Below are 22641 nucleotides of genomic sequence, written 5' to 3' on the forward strand. Positions count from 1 at the left end.
TCTCTCTCTCTCTCTCTCTCTCTCTCTCTCTCTCTCTCTCTCTCTCTGTGTGTGTGTCTGTATCATAATATCCCTCATTACTAGACTCTGCTAGTCCCCTCCCTGTTCTGTTCCCAACGGAACCATATGATTCACCGTATAAAGTGAAATAGCCTTCTAAAGTGACTTCATGGAGAGTCTCCTAAGCAAAAGGGCTCTGACCATATTAAGGAGTGCCAGGAAATACTGGAGACCCCAGTTAGAACCTGACTTCCCATCCCCGCAAAGAGGTCATTCAACCACCATTAGGAATGTCCAGATTCCTAGCCCAGGGAAAAGTAGGCTTAGATTGTAGCCAATGTGGATGAGATGATCACAAGTTCACAGACTTAGAACAAGAAGGAAGCTTAAAGACTATCAAGTTTACACACACACACCACGGAGATTTGACCAAGATCACACAGGTAATAGTTGTCAGAGACAGGATTCACACGGGGGTCTTACAACTCCAACACCAGGGCTCTTTCCACTATAATACTCTGCCTCTCCCCTGGTGAACAAATAACTCTGCGAAGAGATCATAGAATCATAGATTAAGAGGAAAGAACTTAAATGTCTTTGAAACCGAGTCTAATTTTACAACTAAGGAAACTGAGGCACAGAAAAGTTAAGCCCACGGTCACATAACTAGTGTCTGAGGTATGATTCATACTCCATGCTCTGACTCCAAATCCAGTGCCTTTTTTTGGCTATCCTGTGCTGGTAGTAGGCAGGTAGGACAGCCCAGCTCTCTGTGGCTTCTTTAAGCTGGCCCAGAAGCCCCACAGTTCCTTTCTCTTGGAAGGAAGAGCCCAGACTGGAGGGAAGCCAATATGTCCTGAATACTAATAAGGTTAAGGGGGTGGGGAACAGAAATGAAATGAGACTAGCTGAGTAAGTCCATCCCTCTTCTATCAGAAGGGCACCTGTCACCACAGACAGCTGAGCAAGGATATATTAAGGAAACCTTCAAGGGAGGCTGCCTTTCACTTCTACCTCCCTGCCCTGCTTCCCCCTCCCACTTCCTTCTCTGCCAGGTGTCATATGCATACTTCCAGCAGGAGCCAGCCTTAGTCAGTGCTTATAAATCTATGCATTCAGCAACCCTCCTGCCTGCCTGCTGTGAGTTCTAGCAAGGGAAGGACCCAGGCCAGGAGCTCCTTCCACCAAAGATGCTAGGAATGGAACAAGTCCTGTCTAACAGGATGCCCACATGACTAAGGCTTCCCATGAATCATTGCAATAGTTCAATAGCTCCCTTTTTATAAGCCATTAAAGATTACAAGGGCTTCCTCACAACTGCCCTACAAAGTTTTACTGATGAGAAAACTGAGACTTGGGGAAGGGAAGTCATGGACCTCACAACTAACAGATGACAGAATCAAGATACAAACCCAGGGTTCCTGACTCAGAGCAATATAATGCATTACCCAATTTCAAACCCTGTCTCAGACACTTACTAGCTGTGTGACCCTTAGTGACAAATCACTAAGTCTCTCTGAGACTGTTTCCTCATCCATAAAACAAAGATAATATTTGAAGGATCAAATGTGACAATGTACACATAGAATCCCCCTCCAGGACCAGTCCCGCACCTCAAGGGTGGGGTCTGTAGCAGGCAGATGCCACTCTTTTTTCAGGGTTCTAAAAGTAACCCTAAAGAACTGTCATTTATAAGCCCCGACTAGTATGTTTCCCCCTAGTCAGCCTCTCAGGCATGGGAAATTCACTATCTCCCAAGAGAGCCCATTATACTTTTGGATAGCTCTAATTGTTAAAAAAAAAAAAAAAAAAAAATTCTCAACAAGAAACCAAAATCTACCACCCTGCAATATTTATCTATTGTTCCTAGCTCTATTCTGCCCTCTTGGGCCAAACATAAATCAGATACTTCTTCTACATGACCATCCTTCAAATACACCTATATCACCCTCCTCCTAGGTCTTCTTTTCTCCAGGCCAAACACTCCCCAATTCTTTCAAATGATTCTCATGTAACATGGGTTACTTCATTGTCTTGATCAATGTCCTATGTATTCTCTCCATCTTATCAACATTCTTCCCCTTCAAAAAGCCATGCCCAGTGCTGAACACAAGACTAGATATGATCATATCAGGTCAGAGTAGAGCAAGATTTTCACCTCCTTAGACCTGAACTCTACATTTCACAATGTAGCCAGAGTATGACGTTTTTTGTCACATCATACTCTTGATTCATGTTGAAAAATTAAATCATTAATATCCCTGGAATGCAATAACATGAGCTCACATGTGTACAATGTGTGTGTGTGTATCAGCCAAAATGTAAAACCCTACATTTGTCCCCAACTAATGAATAAGAGATTGCCCCTGACCTTAAGGAGCTTGCAATTTAGTAGTAATTCTAGCAAAGAAAAACTCTCCTGGGGGCAGGGCCTCTCTGAGGGAGATGAGGAAAGAGATGACATGGATGGGGAAATGGTCTTGTTGGTTTTTAAAAGACAGGAAAACAGAAGTATTTCAAACCATTGACTCCTTCTATCTTTCCACCTCCAGGGGAAGGGCCTGGCCAATCTGGGGGAAGGAGGTATAATCTCCTGAAAATGAGTCAGCAACACTTCACGATGAATTGAGGATAAGAGAGGCATGTGTTTAATAAGAAGACAGGAGGGTCAATGTGGCATATTGGGAAGGCCAGGAATTGGGAAGACCAAAGTCCTGGGCTCAAGCACCATCTCACAAATACTCCCATTGCCCACCTCATACAACTGTTTGAGGAAAGGACATTGTAAACCTAAAAGCATTCTGGGAATGAAAGTTACCAGACTGTTAACAGTCTCCCTGAAGTCCCTCAGGGCTTATTACAGGTGATGTCAAGGGCCATCTTGGCTTGGTACTCCAAATGAAAAGCCAAGAGGCATAATGACATTCGGACAAGATCACTCAGGTCTTGGTTTTCCTCACTCAACATAGTGGGGAGGGGAGGAGGGAAGTACAGACTAATTTATTATGGCACCATTTCCTGAACTATCAAGGCAGTTTGGTATTATGGAAAGGACAGTGTTTGTTGGGTCAGAGGACCTGGATTCAGAGACCATCTCTGATGCTTTCTGTTTGTTCAATGTTGGAGAAGTCATTTAACTTCTCTGGCCTCAGTCTCTCCATCAGTAAGATAAAGGGTGGGGTTAGATAGCTTCTGTCATCTCCTCCATCTCTAGACCAATGACCCCTGTGTTTTCTTCCCCATTGGAGCACAAGCTTCTTGAAGGCAGGGATTTGCTTTCCTTCTGCTGTATCTGTGCTCCCAGTGCTTAGCACAGTACATGCTTAAGAAATGCTTTCTTGGCCCATCTGCCCCTCCAGATCTAAACCAATGATGCTACAATCTAATCCTTATGCAAATATTGCTACCTTAAAAAAAGCAGCCATAGAAGAGTTGACGAGAACACTGGATAGGTTCAGAGGACCCTGGTGAGGGTTCCAGCTTGGCACTTTCTAGCTGGGTGATGGTGGTCAAGTCACTTCATAGAATCCGATGTATCTGAATAAGGTAGCACAATAGAAGTGTTGGAATTGGAGTCAGGAAATACCTAGCCTGAAAACCTGCCTCTGATACTTAGTAGCTGAATGACTCTGAGCAGACCATTTAATTTTTCTGAGCCTCAGTTTCCTCATTTGTAAAATGGAGATAAAACCATGAATATAGTTCCTACCTTACAGTGTTATTCTAGAGATGAGATAAGAGTCAATGAAAGGCCGTGTCACTTCTCCCATAGATCTGTGGTGCTCTCCTATCACCCTTTCCCCATTGAAGTTTCTCACAGTTCAGCTATACCTGATGATCCCATGGACATTCCAGGATCTTCCTTGTCCTCAGGACAAGGATAAGAACAGCTCCTGTATTCCACTGGTACCCTCACTCTACCTGCTTCATGTTGTTCAGTCCTTTCAGTCCTGTCCAACCCTTCATGACCCCATTTGGGGTTTTCTTGGCAAAGATACTGGAGTGGTTTGCCATTTCCTTCTCCAGCTCATTTTACAGATGAGGAAACTGAAGCAAACAGGGTGAAATGACTTGCCCAAGGTCACACAGCTAGGAAGTATCTGAGGCTAGATTTGAACTCAGGAAGATGAGTCTTCTTACCTTCAGGCCTAGCACTCTATCCCCTGTGCCACCTAGCTGCCTACCCAGGCCATTATTTTTAGTCCCATGTTTCTCCTGAGAGATCACCTGCACCTCTTTTCCCTCAGGGTTCCTCATTTGCATTGTGTCATTGAAACCCGCTCTCAATCATTACATCCCTCTCTATTACCCTTTAGATGACTCGCCTTGAATTCATAGAGCTTCAGACCTGGAAGGGACCCAACAGCCATCTTGTACAACCCATTCTCAAAAAGCAAGCCCTATTGTTTCATCTCCAACAAGCAGTCACCCAGGCCCACCATGAAGACCTCCAACACAGCAAGCCCACCGCCTCCCTCATTGGCCAGCATTTAGAGAGCTCTTATTACTAGGTAGCTTCCCCTTTTGTCAAGTTTTCCTCTTTGCAATTTCCTCCCAGTTCTGAACTCTGCCGCCAAAAGAACAAATCTAATGGCCCTTCACATACTCGAAAAAAAATCTTCAGAACCGGCAGTGTTCCATGACTCAGTTATATAACCTTATTGGAAGAATATACATGTTAAACCCTCCCCACCTACCTCCCTTTTTAAAGGACAAGCTTGGGGTCATTAAAAGACCTTTAGAATTTCCCAAATCGATCCAAATGGCTCAGAAAGAGCTATTTAAATATCAGCTATTATTATTTCTGAGAGGCAGCATGGTATAGTGACTAATGGGCCAGACTTAGGGTCAGAAAGACCTGATACACATATTGGCTGTGTGATCCCAGGCAGGTCACAACTTTTTGGTACACCTAGGTAACTCTCTAAGACTATAAACTGATCATCTGTATTGATGGAGGGAGTTTCTACCATGGAAGCTTCTGATGAACTCACAAGTTCTGGGCCATAAATTAATCAAAAAGCATCTATTAAGCACCTACTATGTTCCAGGCACTGTGAATACAGAGACAAAACTTACTATTGCCTTGCAAGGCATCTCTGATTTCCTCACCTGTAAAATGGGGACAATATCTAGATTACCTACTGCATAAGGGTCAAAAGGACAAGTGAAATATGATTGGCAAGTATTTGTGAAGTACCTACTATGTGTCAGACACTATGCTAAGTTCTTGAGATACAGATAGAGAAATGATAATCCTCTCCCTCAAGGGGCTCACATTCTACTACTATTTACAAGCGTTATAACTTTTTATAAAATTCTTTTCATCTGTGTTGATTCCTATTATCAGCTTTATAGAGTCACAAATTTGTTGTTTCCTTTGAGTAGCCTTAAAGATTTAATCCAATCCCTTCATCTCCTAGGTAGGAGAAGGGAGGCCTAGGGAAGGGCAAGTGACTTGCCCTGGGATCCCACACTGTCACCTGGTGGCCAAGAACCAGATCTCTAGGATGCCCCCCCAGCAGGGGCTAGACCAGGCAGCCAGCCTGGAGAAGTCACGGAGCTGCTGCTCCTTCCAAACACAAAGTAAACCACTATCCCCAATCCTTGTTATTAATGTAAATAATATTTGAGCAAAGGAAAGTTTGTTCCCCAGTTCCCCCCTCCCCAAGAGGCATCTGGAGGATTTTGGAGCTAGTGTCCAAGTCAAAGGGGGACAATAACCCATTGCCTCTTATTAAAACTCCAATAATGTCGGGATGATTGCAGCTTTGATAAGCTCACTACTGTGCAGCTGAGGTCAACTGCATTAGGAAAATATAATTAGACTAATAAATTCTTGGCAATCTCTTTTTCCCCTTGCTCTGGGAGGGAGCTGATTGCCAGGCCTCATTAATTGTAGAGCATCTTGGATCTTGGGTACCACTGTGATTGGGAAGGCTTCTCATGGAATCTGAGAGTTGGAGGAGTCCAGTCCAATCTACGCCCAAAAGGAATCCCCACTGTAACATACCTGACAAGTGGTCATTCATTTTCTACTTGATGAGTCCCAACATGGGGATACCCACCATCCATGATAGCCCCTTCCATTTGGGGACAGTTCTCAACATTAAGAAGCCTTTCCTGACCTCAAACCCAAACGTCCCTCCCTCATTGCTCTTGGTTCTGTCTTCTGGATCCAGACAGAACAAATCTCATCCCCCAAATACCTGAAGACAGTTGTCTTCACCTCTTTACTGCACCCTGACCCCCTCACCCCAAAATTTCTCATCTCCAGGCTAAACATTTTCATTTCCTCCAACCAATCCTCATGATATGAGCTCCAGTTCTTCCCCATTTCTGTTGCCCTCCTCAGAAAGTTTTCCACTTTATTAATTCTTTCTTAAACTACAGTACTCAGCAGCTCCTGGTTACCTGGTTGTATCTGAGGAAGAAGCTACCTGACGACTTCATTTTGTCGCCCAGAATAATAATAAAAGCAATAATAATAATAATAACAATCTGACAAAGGCATAAGCCCTTAATACATGCTTTAGCTGTCTGTCAGGCTCTGTGCTAAGCACTAAGATACAAATACAAGCAAACAAGACAATATCTACCCTCAGTGAGCTTACATTCTAATTAGGGAAGGTATCTACTCAGGAGAAAGGTCAAAAGAAGTCCAAAGAAGAGGCCAGTAGGGAGTGAAGTGAGCATGGCTGAGGCCCCGTGGGACATGGCAGCCCCAGATAAGGAATCACCTATCAGAAGGCAGGGGAGAGCTTAGGATAAAGGTTGCTCCAGGGCGAGAAGGAGGTTAGTAATGAAGTGGAGAAGAATGCATAGTGCTTTGTTTCCCAAGCATTTTAAATGCATTCTCTCGTTTAAAATCTCAAAGTAATCCCAGATAAACTTCCTAACAATTAAAGCTGTACCCAAGTGGAAAGAGCTGCCTGGTTTTTTGAGTTTAAAAATCATTTACCCTCAAGATGGAAAAATGAAGGGGGAAGTGCTAATTGATAGCACCCCCATTTTAAAGATGAGGAAAATGGAGACCAAGCTGAGCTTAAATGACTTACCAAGGGTCACACAATTAGTCACTGTTAGAGGCAAGAGTTAAACCTAGATGCTTCCAACTCTTAGACCAACGTTCTTGGGGGGGGGGGGGAAGAAAAATCAAGCCTGACACTTAGTTTAATACTTAATAAATGTTGGTGTATTGAATCTTCTACAGGTAGAGAAAGCATAGGGTATGGGAGAAGGCTTCCTCTCACCCAAGGTCATACATACAGCCCAGTATAGAACAGAAGGAAACAATTCACTATATTTACACTAGCCCCTCCAGGCCAAAGAACACTATTAATAAGTAGCCTGGTGGCACAGATGACAGAACACTGGACCTGGAGTCAAGAAGACCTCAGAGATTTATTGCCTGATCCTGGGCAAGTCAACCGCTACCTCAGTTTCCTCATTTGTAAAATACTAATAATAATAATTATTATTATTTGAGGAGGTAGGGGCAGATGAACTACAGAGGCAATTAGGAGGCTGCATCTCCCCAAGGATTATTGCCCTGACCTCTGGCTAGAAGCATGGCTAGTAGTCCGAAGGCCACCATTGTTCCTGGGGCAGCTTACCCCCCCCAAGAGCAGCAATTAATAAAAGCAGGAATGACAGATTCCTTCTGTACCAAGGTCGCTCACCTTGATGATGGGTTATAAGAAGTGGTTTGGAAATAGGGTCTAGAGTCAGAAAGACTAGAATTCAAATCCAACCTCAAATACTTCCTTGAACCTCACAGCCAGACAAACATGCAAATGTATGCAAATTAGGCACTGATTTATTTAAAGCAGCATGCAAATCCATGTCCCTGAATTTGTCTAGGCCAAGAATATTCTGGTCGCCTTATTTTGAACAAACAATTTGACAGAGACTTAGTATCCTCCTCAAAGCTAAATCTTGTGGGTCCCGTTCCCTTTAGCCCTGAAAGAATTCAAAGGACTCTTTGGGATCAGAGAGTCTTGAGCTGGAAAGGACTTTTAGAGATCATCTAAGTCATCTGTCACATCTTGCAGATGAGGAAACTGAGGTCTAGAGAGGGGGAGTGACCTGTCCAGTATCACACAAGTAAGGAGCAGAGCTAGGGTTCCCACCTAGGTCCTCTGACTCCTGAATCCAGTGCCCAGCTCCACTCCAGACCATGCTAAAAAGTTCCAAGTCTTTCTCTACCAATTAATCCACACCTGCCTACTGACAGCTCAGTGTCACTGTCAATAGAGAACTGGGCCTGGAGTCAGAAAGACCCGAGTTCAAATCTAGCTTTAGACACTTAGTGTCTGAGTGACTCTGGGGGATCATTTGGCCTCCATCTCTCTTCCATACAATGGTAAGGCTGGGCCAAGTATAAAGCCTGGAAGGTCCCTTACTGCTCTAAACCTATGATAACAACTTCTTAATTAGTCTTCCAGTCTCAAGTTTCTCCCCTCTCTGATCCAGTTTTCACACATCTGCCAATTCGATTTTCCAAAAGCACTAGTCTGACCACATCACTCCTCTGCTCAATAAACTCCTTTGGTTCCCAATTACCTCAAGAGAAAAATGCAAACACTTCCTGAATTGACATTGGAGTCGGTGACCCGACTCCAACCTACCTTTTCACCCTTTGTATATATTAGACTCCTCCGTGCACTCTTTAATCCAGGCAACCTGGCTTTCTTGCTGTTCTTCAAACGCAGTCTTCACATTCCAGCTCAGATCAATCGCCACCTCCTACATAAGGCTTTTTCTGGTCTTCTAGCCGCCAATGCCTCTCCTCCAAAATAACCCTTTATGTATTTTGTTTGCACTCAAAATGCATGTATCCCCGTTTGAATGTAAGCTTCTTGAGGGCAGAAATGGTTTCCGATTCCATCTTTTTCTCTGTCACATCTAACACAGCATCTGGCACATGGTAGGCACTTGCTCATTAACAGCAATTTTAGGTTTGCATAACACCTTCTATACAATCCTCAAGGACACACAGCCAATAAGCAGCAGGGTCAGTCCCCAAATTCGTGTCCTTTGCCCCCAGCCCAGTACACTTTCCACTAAGCCACACTGCATCTCCCTGTGTCCGTTTCTTTTTCCCATTCTACCATACTAACAACTGACATTTACATAGCACTTTAAAGTCTGCTTTATATACACAATCCGATGTGATTTCCCCCGCCCCCAGTAGTCCTGCCAGGTAGAAACCATCCCCATTTTTACAGATTGGGAAACTGAGGCAGAGAGCCAATAAGTGACTTGCCCGGCATCACACAACTAGTGTTGAGATTTGAACACAAGCCTTCTTGACTGCAGGTGCAGCATTCAATCCACCACTCTTCATTGACCTTCTTTCATGACATAGCATATGGACTCTGCTTCTAGAGACCCTGCCCACTCCCCCAACAAAAAAGACTAGGGGTAGGGGCAGATAGGTGGTGCAATGTATAGAGCACTGGCCCTGGAGTCAGGAAGACCCGAGATCAAATCCAATCTCAGACCAGGCACTTGACACTTACCAGCTGTTTGACACTGGGCAAGTCACTTAACCCCAATTGCCTTGAAAAAAAAAATAAATAAAATAAAATAAAAATAAAAAAAGACTAGGGGTTGAGACTAGATGGATTCATAAGTGAATTCTACCAAACATTTTAAGAATAATTAATTTCAATACTATATAAACTATTTGGAAAAAAGGAAAGAAGGATTCCACAAATATGGTGCTAATACCTAAACTGGAAGAACAAAAACAGAGAAAGAAAACTATAGACCAATTTCCCTAATGAATGTTGATGCAAAAATTTCAAATAAAATACTAGCAAGGAGATTGCAGCAATATATCACAAAGATCATGTACTGTGATCAGGTGGGATTTATACCAGGAATGCAGGTTCAATCATCAGCATTTTTACAAATTACCAAAAAAGTCCAGCAGGAAGAGACAGTAAGAGAAATTCCATCTAAAATAACTGCAAACAATATAAAATACCTGGGAGTCTAGCTGCCAAGACAAACCAGGAACTAAGTGAATGAAATTACAAAATACCTTTCACACAAATGAAGTCAAATCTAAACAATTGGAGAAATATTAATTGCCCATTGGTAGGGTTAGCCAATATAATAAAAATGACAATTCTTCCTAATTAATTTACTTTTTCACTGCCATACCAAACTACCAAAAAATTATTTTTTTAGAGTTGGAAACAATAAAATTCATCTAGAAAAAAAAAACAAAAGAATTTTTGTCAAGAATATCAAGGGAATCAACAAAAAAAAATGTGAAGGTGGAGTAATAGTACCAGATCTGAAACTGTATTACAAAGTGAAAAGTATTTGCTACTAGCCAAGAAATAGAGTGGTAGATCAGTGGAAGATTAGGTACACAATACATGGTAGTACATGACCATAGTAATCTACTATTTGATAAACACAAAGATCCAAGCTTTGGGGACAAGAAATCACTATTTGAAAAAAGTTATTGGGAAAACTAGGAAACAGAAACTTGGTATAGACCAGCATCTCACATCTTATGCCAAGATAAAGACAAAATGGGGACATGATTGAGATATAAAGGATGATATCATAAGCAAACTAGGGGAGCATGGAATATCTTACCTCCCAGATTTCTGGAACCAAGAGGACATTATACACAGTAACAGAGATATTGTACAATGATCAACTGTAAATGATTTAGCTATTCTCAGTAATACAATGATTCAAGACAATTCCGAAGGACTTGTAATGAAAAAAATGCAGTCTACCTCCAAAGAAAGAATTGATGGAGTCCGAATGCAGATTGAAGCACACTTTTTCTTTACTTGATTTATTTGAGTTTTTGTCTGTTTTCTTTTGCAACATACCTAATATGAAAATGCTTTGCATGACATGTGTATGCACATGTATAATCTATGTCAAATTGCTTTCCTTCTCAAGGAGGGAGGAGAGGATGAAGGGAGAAAATTTGGAACTCAGTTTTTTAAAAGAATATTAAAAACTATTTTTATGTGTAATTGGTGAAAAAATAAAAACAAACAAACAAAAAAAAAAAAGACCTGCAGTTGTAGCCTGGAATTTTACTCTTGTCCCTCTATTATTAACCTGGCTTCTTAAAGGACCATAGACAGAGCCCTACATGTCATCTAACCCAACAGTCTCATTTTATGGAGGAAGGAAACAGGCCCAGAGAGGAAGTCACTTGCCCAAGGTCACATAAATAATACAGCAAAGATCTGAACTGAGGGCTTTGACTCATGATCCTGATACCCTAGATTGAGGTGGTTGTTATGGTGATGGAGTTGTCAAGAAGTCTTTGGGATAGCTGCAGATGATGAATACTGAAAAATGAAGGAAATAGATACACAGCGTCTGGCAGCATCAGGGGAAGGCGGGACGTGGCGGCAGCGGGGAAGGAGGCAGCAGGGAAACAGTATTAGAGCTGAAGCTAAATACAGCAAGATCTCCTGTGAGTCTGGGAAAATGGGGATAAAGAGAAATGCACGGGACAGGGAAGACTCAAGGATAAGTCCTTATTGGTAAGGGACATCAAGAACAACATCCACTTTTCTCTTTGCTAAGCCTGTTTCCTCAGGTCACATGAGCTCCAAAGTCCCTTCCAAGTATTTTCCACAAACTTATGATGAGGCACAGCCTTGCCTGAAGGCAGGAAACTGGATAAAATGGGGAGAATACCTAGAGTACCTACCTTCCAGGGTTGTTATGAGCATCCAATGAGTTCACATAGGTAAAACTTAGCCAACTTGCAATAGCTAAATAAATGTTAATCATTAGAGCCTTCCCCAAGGCTCCAAAGATCTAATGGTTCTATAATAACAGAAATAATAATCTATAATAATAGAAATAATAATAATGGTTCTATAAAAATGGAAATAATCTACTAGTTATTTGGGTAGGAAAGATTTGTAGGATCCATCTAAGACACCAACCCCCTGCTCTGCTCTGGGGGAGATAACTTATTCAACAATGAAGTGAGCTTCAGGACAGAGCCCCCTGCCTCTGAAGGTCTATATATAGGGGGAGTATCTCAAGCATGCCTTGATCAGCCTATAACCAACCAAGCCCCAGAATTCTACTAACCGCTGCCTTAACTATTAGGTAGGAAGTAGGGAAGGAAGAAAGGAAGGCTATATTAAGCCCCTACTATGTGCCAGGTACTGTGCCGAGCATCTTACAAATATTAACTCATTTGGTCCTCACAACAACCCTGGGAAGTAAGTGCCATTATCACCATTTTAGAGTTAATGACTTGCCCAAGGACCCACAGATAAAAAGCATCATAAGTAGAATTTGAACTCAGGTGTTCCTGACTCCAGGTCCAGTTTTCTAGTCACTACCACCTAGGTCCCTTTAAGGGGGGTAGGGTACCCAGAAAGGATCTTACAACCTGCCCTGCATACTCTAGCACCCTCCCTGCTTTGGCTATAAAGCTTCCTTCTCTGGTCACTACTCCTCAATATTCACCCACTTCAAATCCATCCTTGCATGTCCCCATCTTACTCTGCCATGTAAGGCACACTTCTACTGTGCCATCTGAAACCCCTGTTCTATTATTAACATAATTCACTTTATATTAGATCTATGCCCTCTCTCTGGGAATTTCTTTGTATGTCTTTTAAATTTAGTTTTCTATGTTCAACACATATAGTGAATTAATACAATTTATTTAATACATATAAGGAATTAATACAAATATTTAATATGAAGAACCATTCTACCAATGGCGTAATAGTCAGAGAATACAAACAACCAGGTCTCAAGAGAACTGCAAACTATTAACATCTGTTTCTCATCACTAATAAGAGAATAACCCTGAGGTTTTCACCTCACACCCAGCAAAATGAGAAAGATAACCCCCCCAAAAATGAAAATAATCAATGTTAGAGGATTTGTGCAAACATAGGCCTACTCAAACTGTTGGCAGATCTGTGAACTGATCCAGCCATTTAGGAAAGCAATTCGAATTTATGATAAGAAATTCACTAAAAATGTCTACACCCTTTAATCCAGAATTTCTCAATGCCAGGCATATGTTTCAAAAAGAAGTCAATGACAGAACGATCCCATATCCACCCAAATATTTATAGTAACATTTTTCCTAGTAGTAAAGAACTAGGGGAAAAAAGTAGATGCTCATCATTGAGAAAACAGCCTAACAAACTGTGGTACATTAACATAACAGAATATTACTGTGCCAAAAGACACACTGACCATGATGGCTATAGAGAAGCATCAGAAGACTCATATGAATTGATGCAAAAAAGATGGCAGAATTGAGAAAACATCAATGACTGCAATACTATAGCTGGAAAGAACAAAGTAAAGAAAATCACAACAGTGAGCACAGTGTTATAGTTAGGGATGATCAAATCTGACCCTGTCAAAGAAAAGAAGCACCTCCTTTACTTTCTTTGCAGAAGTAGGGGACAATGGTATAGATATGGAACGTTGCCTACAATGGTTGATTTGGTTAATATATTGGTTAATTGGTTTTTCTCCCCTAAACTACTCTTCCCTTTCTACAAATCTTTCTTCCTTTTCTTATTCTTTGTAAAGGAAATGGTTCCGTTGGGAAGGGATAAAGCAGGGGACTCTTAGCCTACAGTTCATAGACCCTTTGCTCTGTTGATGGATTTCAGGGATTGTGAACTTGGATGAGGAAAAAAATCATTTTCACTTATCTCTCACTGAAATTTAGCATTTCCTTCAATTATTTAAAAACATTCTTTTGAGGAGGGGTCCCTAAACTTCATCCAAGTTACCAGAAGGGTCCACAACACTCCAAAAAGGTTAAGAATCCCTGACCTGTCAGTCGCTTCTGACTCTTTATGACCCCATAGACCATAGCATGCCAATACTGTCCATGGGGTTTCATTGGCAAAGATACTGCAGTGGTTTGATATTTCCTTCTCCAGAGACAAATAGGGTTAAGTGACTTGCCCAGGGCCACAAAGCTGGTAAGTATCTGAGGCCAGATTTTAACTCAGGTCTTCCTGACTCCAGACCCAGTGCTCTATACACAGAGCCATCTGAGATCTACATTTAAGAGATGAGGCTCACCCAGAGCAGAACCAGTATTCTGACTCCAAACTCAGTACTCATAACACTGAAAAAATCCAAGCTCATTTCCTCCAAGCCCAGGGGTAGTAAGGCAGGACAGGGTACACCCGAGGCCCTGACTTGCTACTCCCTATTCAGTTAGACTCAGTCCAGCTCACCAAAGGAGCACAGCCATATGTCAGCCAGGCAGGCACAATGGGCAGTGTTAGCCCATCAGAACCCATTAATGGGACCAGGCTATACCAACACCCACCCCTTGTGATGCGGAGTTAATTAGACCCAGCTTGGGTTATTGCTTCATAAATGCATGATCCATCATCCAAATATGCCAGGTCTTTAAAGCAGCTGGAAAAATTGACCAGTCCTGTGAGACAAAAATGACCTGGGAGCTCGCCTTAATCTTAAAAAGCCTTTCCTTTCCGCACTGCTCCCTGGATACTCCAGGGTTGAGGCAGACACAAGGACGTAAGCTCAAGATTCCAAGAATGCAGATGGCTGAGCTCATGGAGAGTGGTGGGGATACCAGGGCCACTTAGTATCATGTCTTTTCACCCTATCATGAATCAGGACATTTAGTTGTCCTATGACTTACTAGTTACTTATACTTCTCTGGGTCTCAGTTTCCTTATCTGTAAAATAGGGATAAAACTGATCATACCTACATCTTAAGGCTGTGAGAGTCGAGTTGGATGTTGAGAGTTGCAAAATAGTCTAGCAGCAGTAGTCAGATGGGGTAGACTTAAGGTCCCTTTGTAGCTCTAAATCCCAGGAAAGAAAAATATGTATCTATGATGCTTCAATAGCTAGTGCCTACATGACCCTTTATAGTTTGTAAAGCACTATATGTTTGTATATTATATATATATATATACACACACGTGTGTGTGTCTCATTTATATATCCATGTGTGTATTATTTATATATGTATGTGTGTTATTTATATATACATGCATGTTATTAATATATAAGTGTGTATTATGTATGTGTGTATGTGTGTATGTGTATATAAGCGTACATGTATATAGCTGTATATATACATATACATTTTATATATACATGTGTGTGTATAAATGCACATACATATATTATACACGCACACAACATGTATATATGTGTATATACACACACACATATATATACACACACACACACACACACACACTTATTTGAGTTCTAAGGTTTCTGAGGCAATTTCTTCTTTATAATCATGTGAATTAAGTCTTACAAAATAGCATCCTCATTTTCCAGATAAGGAAACTGAAACCCAGAACTGAGGCAAGCTGACCATAGTTCTGTATCTGGGCAGTTTGGAACCTATAATCATAGATTTGAAACTGAACTGACCCTCGGTAATCTTCTAGTCCAACCCCCTCATTTTACAGATGAGCAAATTGGGCCCCAAGACTAGTCAGCAATTTACCCAAGATTATATAGTAGCATTGAGGGCCAAAGCTGAGATTTGAACCCAGACCTTCTGACTCCCGATCCAGTCTTCTTTCTCATCATGAAATGTGTCAGCTTTAAGATTCAAACTCAAGTTGGTTTTAGTCAGATTAATGCCCATTTCCACTAGACACCTACTATGTGCAAGGAACCATACTAGGTAATAGGAACATAGACAGAAATGAACAGTTTCTACCCCTAAGAGTTTTGGGGAGGGGGGCAGAGAAGGAGGAAAGAGGGGAGGGGAAAGAAAGTGGAGGAGAGGAGGGAAAGAGGGACGGGGAAAAGGAGGAAGGGGAAAGGGGGGGAGAGGAGGGAGGGAGGGGGAAGAGGAGGGAGGGAGGGGAGAAGGAACCATACCAAATACAACATGGAAACAAATAATGAGATCAAGCAGTTATACCAATAACTAAGGAGAAATCATGAAAGGCTTCTTATAGGAGGTAACACCAATTTTTTGGCACAGATACTTGATTTCTCTGTTGTAAAGAGTCTCCATGTATTAACAATAATAAATAAGTCCCAATTCTATAGTGTTTTGCAGCTTACAAAACACTTTCATCAAGACCACCCCATCAGGGAGCCAGTACATGTATTGTCCCCATTTCACAAATGAGGAAATGGAGGCTGGGAAGGAGATCACATTGCTAGTAACTATCTGAGGCAATTCTCCCTTGATGCTCCCTTCCACCACACCACCATTTCACATAGATGTGGTAACCCCTAGAGATCTCCACATACTAGTAGTACTCAATAGCCTACCCCTCTCCCTCCCACCACAATAACATCAGTTCCTTCCCAAACACTAAACACCTATCTGTCTATACCAGCTCAGCTGAACAGATACAGCCATGATCGAGTTATTCGCTCCAGCTGGAGGTCTCTAAAGATTTATGACCACCAATAATCCTGGATGTCTGGCCTTGTGCTGGCTTCACATAAACCCTGATGCCCCTACTCAACCGCTCTTCCTAACAAAGGAGGTCCAAAGCAGTTGGTATAGGAGCCTCCCCTCAGACTCACTGGACCAGCAAGAGCATGTTTCTGCTGGGCTCAGACTGCCATGAGTGGGGTTGAAGTCAGGCACAGAGAATTCTGGGAAATACCTGCAAACTGATCCTTAATCTATGATGAAAGCATCGCATAGAACTTTCTTGGATCTAAGACTTTCAGTTCCCCATGGGTGGTGAGAGTGAGGGGTAGGGGAATGGGAACAAAAAAAAAAATCTGCAATTTCACTAACATTGGTATCAGTAACAGTGATGCTCAGTGAGGAACTCCCACTACCAACACAAAACTGTCTAGAACACAACTGCTAATTTTGAACAGTAACCTTGGGTACAGAAAGGTTAAGTAATTTGTCTAAGGTCGCACAGCCAGCATCTGTCAGATGTGGGTCTGACCTCCCCAGGTCTTCCTGATTCTGAGGTTAGCTATCTACCACACCAGGTTGCCTCTCATCAAATCTCAGGATTCATGTGTAACATAACTTTCTGGAGTGCTTTAAATTAGGATTTAGAAAGTATTTTCTTAACAATAACCCTGTTAGGCAGAAATACATGTATTATCCCTATCTTGCACATAAGAAAACAGACTCAGAGAAAAAAGATTTGTCCACAGTCATGAAGCTCCTATGGGAACACAACAGGACAAACTGAAGTCTTCCCAATACAAGTCCAGTGTTCTTGCCGCTAAACCCTACTGGGCCTCCAAGGTCCAAACCCAAGCTGATTTCTTCCAGGCAGCTTCCCTTGATCCCCCTGGGCTGATGGGTTCTCTCCTTCCTCTGTTCTTACAGCCCCTTACTCTTCCTCCCACTCAGATAACCCATACTAATAGCCAGCATTGCTTTAGCATGTCAAAGTTGGCTTATTTTTTTTGGAAGCAATCAGAGTTAAGTGACTTGCCCAGGGTCACACAGCTAGGAAGTATCTGTGACTGGATTTGAACTCAGGTCCTCCTGACTCCAGGGCTGGTGCTCTACCCACTATGGTGTCCCCTAGCTGCCCCCAAAGCACTTTAAAGATGTTATCTCAATTGATCCTCAAAACAACCTTGGGAGGTGGGTGCTATTATAATCATTTCCATTTTAGAGATGAGGAAACTGAGGTTCATAGTGGTTAAATGACTTGTTTAGCAGTCACACAGCTGGTAAGCATCTGAGGTAGGATTAGAACTCAGATCTTCCTGACTTTGGTCCATCACTCTACTCACATGCTGGCCCCCTTTTCCCGACTCTCCCTTCTTCACCTCACCCAGGATTGCTTAGCTAGTATCTGAGGCAGGATTCAAACCCAGGCCCAAGTTTTATAGTTTATCCACCATGCTTCTCATGTTTAGAGAGTTCTTCCTCCCCAAAAGTCCCATGAAATATGCAGTAAAAGCATCGCTATCCCCTTTAATGGATAAGAGGACTGAGGCTCAGAGTGTGAAACGAACCAAGTGGAAACTCTCTTTCATGACCCTTTTGCAAACTGCCTCTCCAAATAAAAATAATTTGTGGCCCAGTTCAATGTATCCAAAACAGTGATTCTAAAGTATGTGAACACAATTTGCTCTTTCCAGTAAAATAAACATAGCCCTTAATCTTGTTTACAAACTGATTTGTTCAACAAATCAATAGCTTCATTGTGATATGCCTCAACCTGGCTGGCTCATCATGAAACCCAAAAGGAGCTGGGGCTGAAATAATGGGAAAACTGGATTTACCAAGTCCTACCTATGGAACTCTGAAGAACCAAATCACGTAAGAGTAGCGGACCCTCTACAGGGAGCCCGTTGTACCGGGGACGGGAGTAGCTAAATTCCAAGTCAAATGAAAAGGCCAGTTAGTGTCATGGCTTATTAAATTCAGGCCATCATATCCTGCAAGAGATGTGTGATATACATGTGAAATTATAATAATTATTCTCTTTGAGCGTTAGGTCTATGAACTTTGACTGGTCTAAGAAATGGAGGGTGAGCTTTTACATCCTAAAAACCTTTGGGTTGGCAGCCTTGCCTGTGAAAGCAGGGAAAAGAGAATCTAATGATCAAGTTCAATAGACTCCTCAAATTAGTTCTCTTTGGAAACCAAGGGTTAGCTGCTATACAAAATTAAATTAAAGAGAAGATGGCCAGCCTGGCAAAGGGAAGTCAGCTACCCCATAGAAATAAGAAGGCAGCTCAGGCTTCCTGAGAGCCTTTCATGTCATCATCTGCAAACACCCAGCTAATTATGGTAAATTGGGCTCCCCTACAATACCAGAGAGAACAGCCGCAGGAAAGAAAGAAAGAACAGGCTTGGCAGAACCAAGGATGGAGCCAAAAGAAGCAGGAAAGGGCATCAGGTCCCTTGGAGTCATGAATGAGAGGAAGGTAGAAGAGGAGAGAGTAGAGGGAGGATCACATGATACTCCAATGGCTCCATGATCTCATTGTCCCAGGTTCCCACTGGGCTTCTCCTTAGGTGCCTACTTCCAGCCCTCTCAATGGGAAAGACTCTTGTTCATGACTTTAAGAAATCATTCCTAGAGCATCTCTCCACTGAAATCTCCCTCAGGATCTTTTAATATTTCACAGCTAACAATGTAGGATTCAGGATGTCCATCTGCTACCCTTAATGCTCACTCCATGTCCTTTCGGCGGATTGAAGCATATGGCCAGCCAAGACTTGTGCACAAGAAGTGGTACAGAGACATCACTGAAGGACAGTCACATTGACGCAGGGCTTCATGAATTACAAGAGCACACTTTGTGCGTCTTTTCTTGTTAGATCTTCACATCTGGGAGGTGGGTAGTAAAAGGGTTGTGGGGTTGGTTTGGGGTCTTGGGTTTTTTTTTTTAGATTTGTTATTTCAATGGTCTTGGTGAGTAAAACCCCCTCTAACAAAGTAAATCACCACCTGCTTGGCAACGAATAGTCATAAGACAGTTGCCTGGAGACATTGAAAGGTGAAATAATTTACTCAGGGTCACATAGTCTGTATGCATCAGAGGCAGCCTTTGAACCCTGGTCTTCTTAGCTCCAAGGTCAGTTTTCTATCAACCATAATGCTGCCTCTCAGTATAAGGACTAAAAGTACTGAATTATGAAGGGCCAAGTTCAAATCACGTCAGATACTAGCTGTGTGACAGTAGGCAAGTTACATTGTCTTCATCACCGTCTTCATCACCATCAGTATTTGCAAAGCACTTTACAAATACCTCATTTTATCCTCAAAGCAACCTTGGAAAGTAGAAGCTATTATGAACCCCGTTTTATAAATATGGCAACAGAGAGAGGTTAAGTGACTCATCCATGGTCATACAGCCAGCAAGTATATGAGGCAGGATTTGAACTCAGATCTTCTTGACATCACGTTTAGTGCTCTAGCAACCCAGGGAAAGTTGCTTCACTTCCCCATGCCTCAGCTTCCTCATCTGTACAATGGAAACAACAATAGCTCCCAACTCATGGGGTTGTTGATCAACTGAGATAACTCATATAAAGGACTTTGCAAACCTTGAGCTATGCAAATGTTAGCTGTTATTCACTATACCATTGGGATGCCTACTTAACTTCTCTCAGCCTCAGTTTCCTCATCTGTGAAGTGAGGATAATGTTAGCACTTACCTCCCAGGGTTATGATGAGGATCAGATAACATAAAGTGCTTTGTAAACCTTAAAACACTATATAAATGCTAGCTATTGTTTTTATCTATTTTATAAATGAGAGAACTGAGCATCAGAGCCGACTTTGTCCAAGGTCACAGAAGGGTTGGACTTAAATCCAGTTCTTCCAGCTCTTCTGTTGTTCATGCTAATCCACTGCACTATCCCTTACATGTGCACTCCTACCTTGACACTTTTGCTCATGCCATTTCTCCTTCTTGGACTATTTCCCTTTCTCTTAGCTAAATTGCTTTGTTTTTATTCAGTCATATTCAACTCTTCATGACCCCATTGGGGGTTTTCTTGGCAAAGATACTAGACTAGTGTGCCATTTCCTTCTCCAGATCATTTTACAGATGAGGAAACTGAGGCAAGCAGGGTTAAGTAACCTGCCCAAGATCACACAGTAAGTGTCTGAGGCTGGATTTGATCCAGCCCAGTGCTCTATCCATTGCACCACCTAACTGCCAGCTATATTGTACATTCAAGTCCTATTTCAGGAGCTACCACCACCTATAAGAAGTTTTCCTTGACTACTCCAGCTTACTATGACCTTACCCTTGAAATTCCTAAAAATACGAATTGTCTATACCAGAGCTGTCAGACACACAACACTCTCCAGCAGCCTAAACTAGATTAAAGTATAATTAGAAAATATTTAGCAAAATAATTAAAAATACAATAAAACATAGATAATGTTAATGTGTGGTTTTCTAAGTCAATACGTGGCCCACAAGGATCTTTAATGTAGACCTCTATTGGAGTTTGACAAGTGGTCTATACCACTTTTACCCAATGCCTGGTAATGTTAAAGGAGGGGAGAAAGGAGGTAGGAAACAAGAGTCAGAACACTTAAGCTCCAAAGTCTGGACTCTGACCCTCCTACCCTGATGTTTTTCTCAAATATCACCAATAAAGAATCCTGCTAAACCTACCAGTCTTTTCTCAATCCTCACACTATTTTACACTTGTGGCCATCTCTTCCTTGAAATTCTTCTCCAGGTTTCTCTGATGCACCAGCATGGTTTCCTCCTACCTCTGGTTCATCAGTTCTGGTGGGCTTTCCTCAAGGCTCAATTCCTAACACTCTGCTCTTCTCCTTATATTCTATTTTTCCCCAAAGTAATACTATCTTAGAGCTTTAAATCTCTCCACTGAAGACTCAATAAAGTAGTTTCCTCCCAGACTTTGCAAGGATTCCCACAAACATGAACTGAGAAGTTAGCTCATATGTAGAGTTCTGCATTGGGTCTAATACCAAGTTTTAGCTAAGATACAGTCTCTGACCTTGAGGGGCTTATAATCCAGTAAGGGTTCCCACTAGGCTATTTAGTTGTGTTTATAGAAATAGCTATAATATAAAATGCATCACTGTAGGGATGTGCCAAGTGCCCTGGGCAATCCTAGAGGGAAGGTACAGGAAATCAAGAAAACTTTCTCATAAAGATAACATCCAAAGCAAGCTATAAAGGATGGATAGGAACTTAAGGTAGAAGGAATAAAGGCACAGGGGACAGCAGGTAGTCCAATATGTGAACAATAGAGTAGATGGAATGGAGAAATTGAGCTAATGTCAGAAAGGTAGGGAGGCACAAAGCTGTACAGGATGCTGAATGACAGATTAAGGAATATGAAATAGACTCAGTAGGCAACAAAGAATCATTGAAAGGCTTTGATCAGAGGAGTGATATGCCCAGCTCTATAGAGAAGGAAAAATATTTGGGCAGCAAGGAGGAAGAGATAGCATCTCAAATTTATCTTCACTTCAATTTAGAAGTAACCTTGTGGATCATCTAGTCCAACCCCTGACTTATATAAACCATCATATAAAAAGAAATCAGGTATCTATTAACTGTTAGCTTCTCGAGGGCAGGGATTGTCTTTTGCCTCCTTTTGTATCTCCGGCACTTAGCACAGTGCCTGCCACATAGTAGACACTTAATAAATGCTTATTGGCCAGCTGATTGATTACATCTCTCCTCCTGTACAAAAGCAATCTAGCATAAGACCTCATCAAATTTGGAGTCAGGAGATTTGGGTTTGAATCCTAGCTCCAAACACTTCCTCAGATATGGGGTCCTAGGCAAGCCACTTGACTTCTGAGCCTCCCTTTCCTAATCTATAAAACCAGCACAATAAAGCCTTGTCTCTACCTGCTTCCCAGGACTTCTATGAGGAAAATGTTTTGCATAACTTAACTTAAAGGGCCATAACATGAGCTTCTATCCTGACAAATAATCAGTTCTATTGTTTTCACATGACATTATTTTCCACCATTGTGCCTTTGCACAGGCTGTGCCTCATGCTTGGACTGTCTTCCTACTCCTTCCTCACCTTTCAGAATCACTTGTCTCCAAAAATAAAACAAAACACCCTCTGCTCCAGCATTGGTTTCTTCATGAAGCCTTTCCGGATGCCCCCAAATGCAGTGCTCTCCCTCCCCAAACCATATGTTTACATTTATATATGTATATGTTATCTCCAAT

This window comes from Vombatus ursinus, unplaced genomic scaffold (genome assembly GCF_900497805.2).
Source record: "Vombatus ursinus unplaced genomic scaffold, bare-nosed wombat genome assembly UNPS02014884.1, whole genome shotgun sequence".
Classification (NCBI taxonomy): domain Eukaryota; kingdom Metazoa; phylum Chordata; class Mammalia; order Diprotodontia; family Vombatidae; genus Vombatus; species Vombatus ursinus.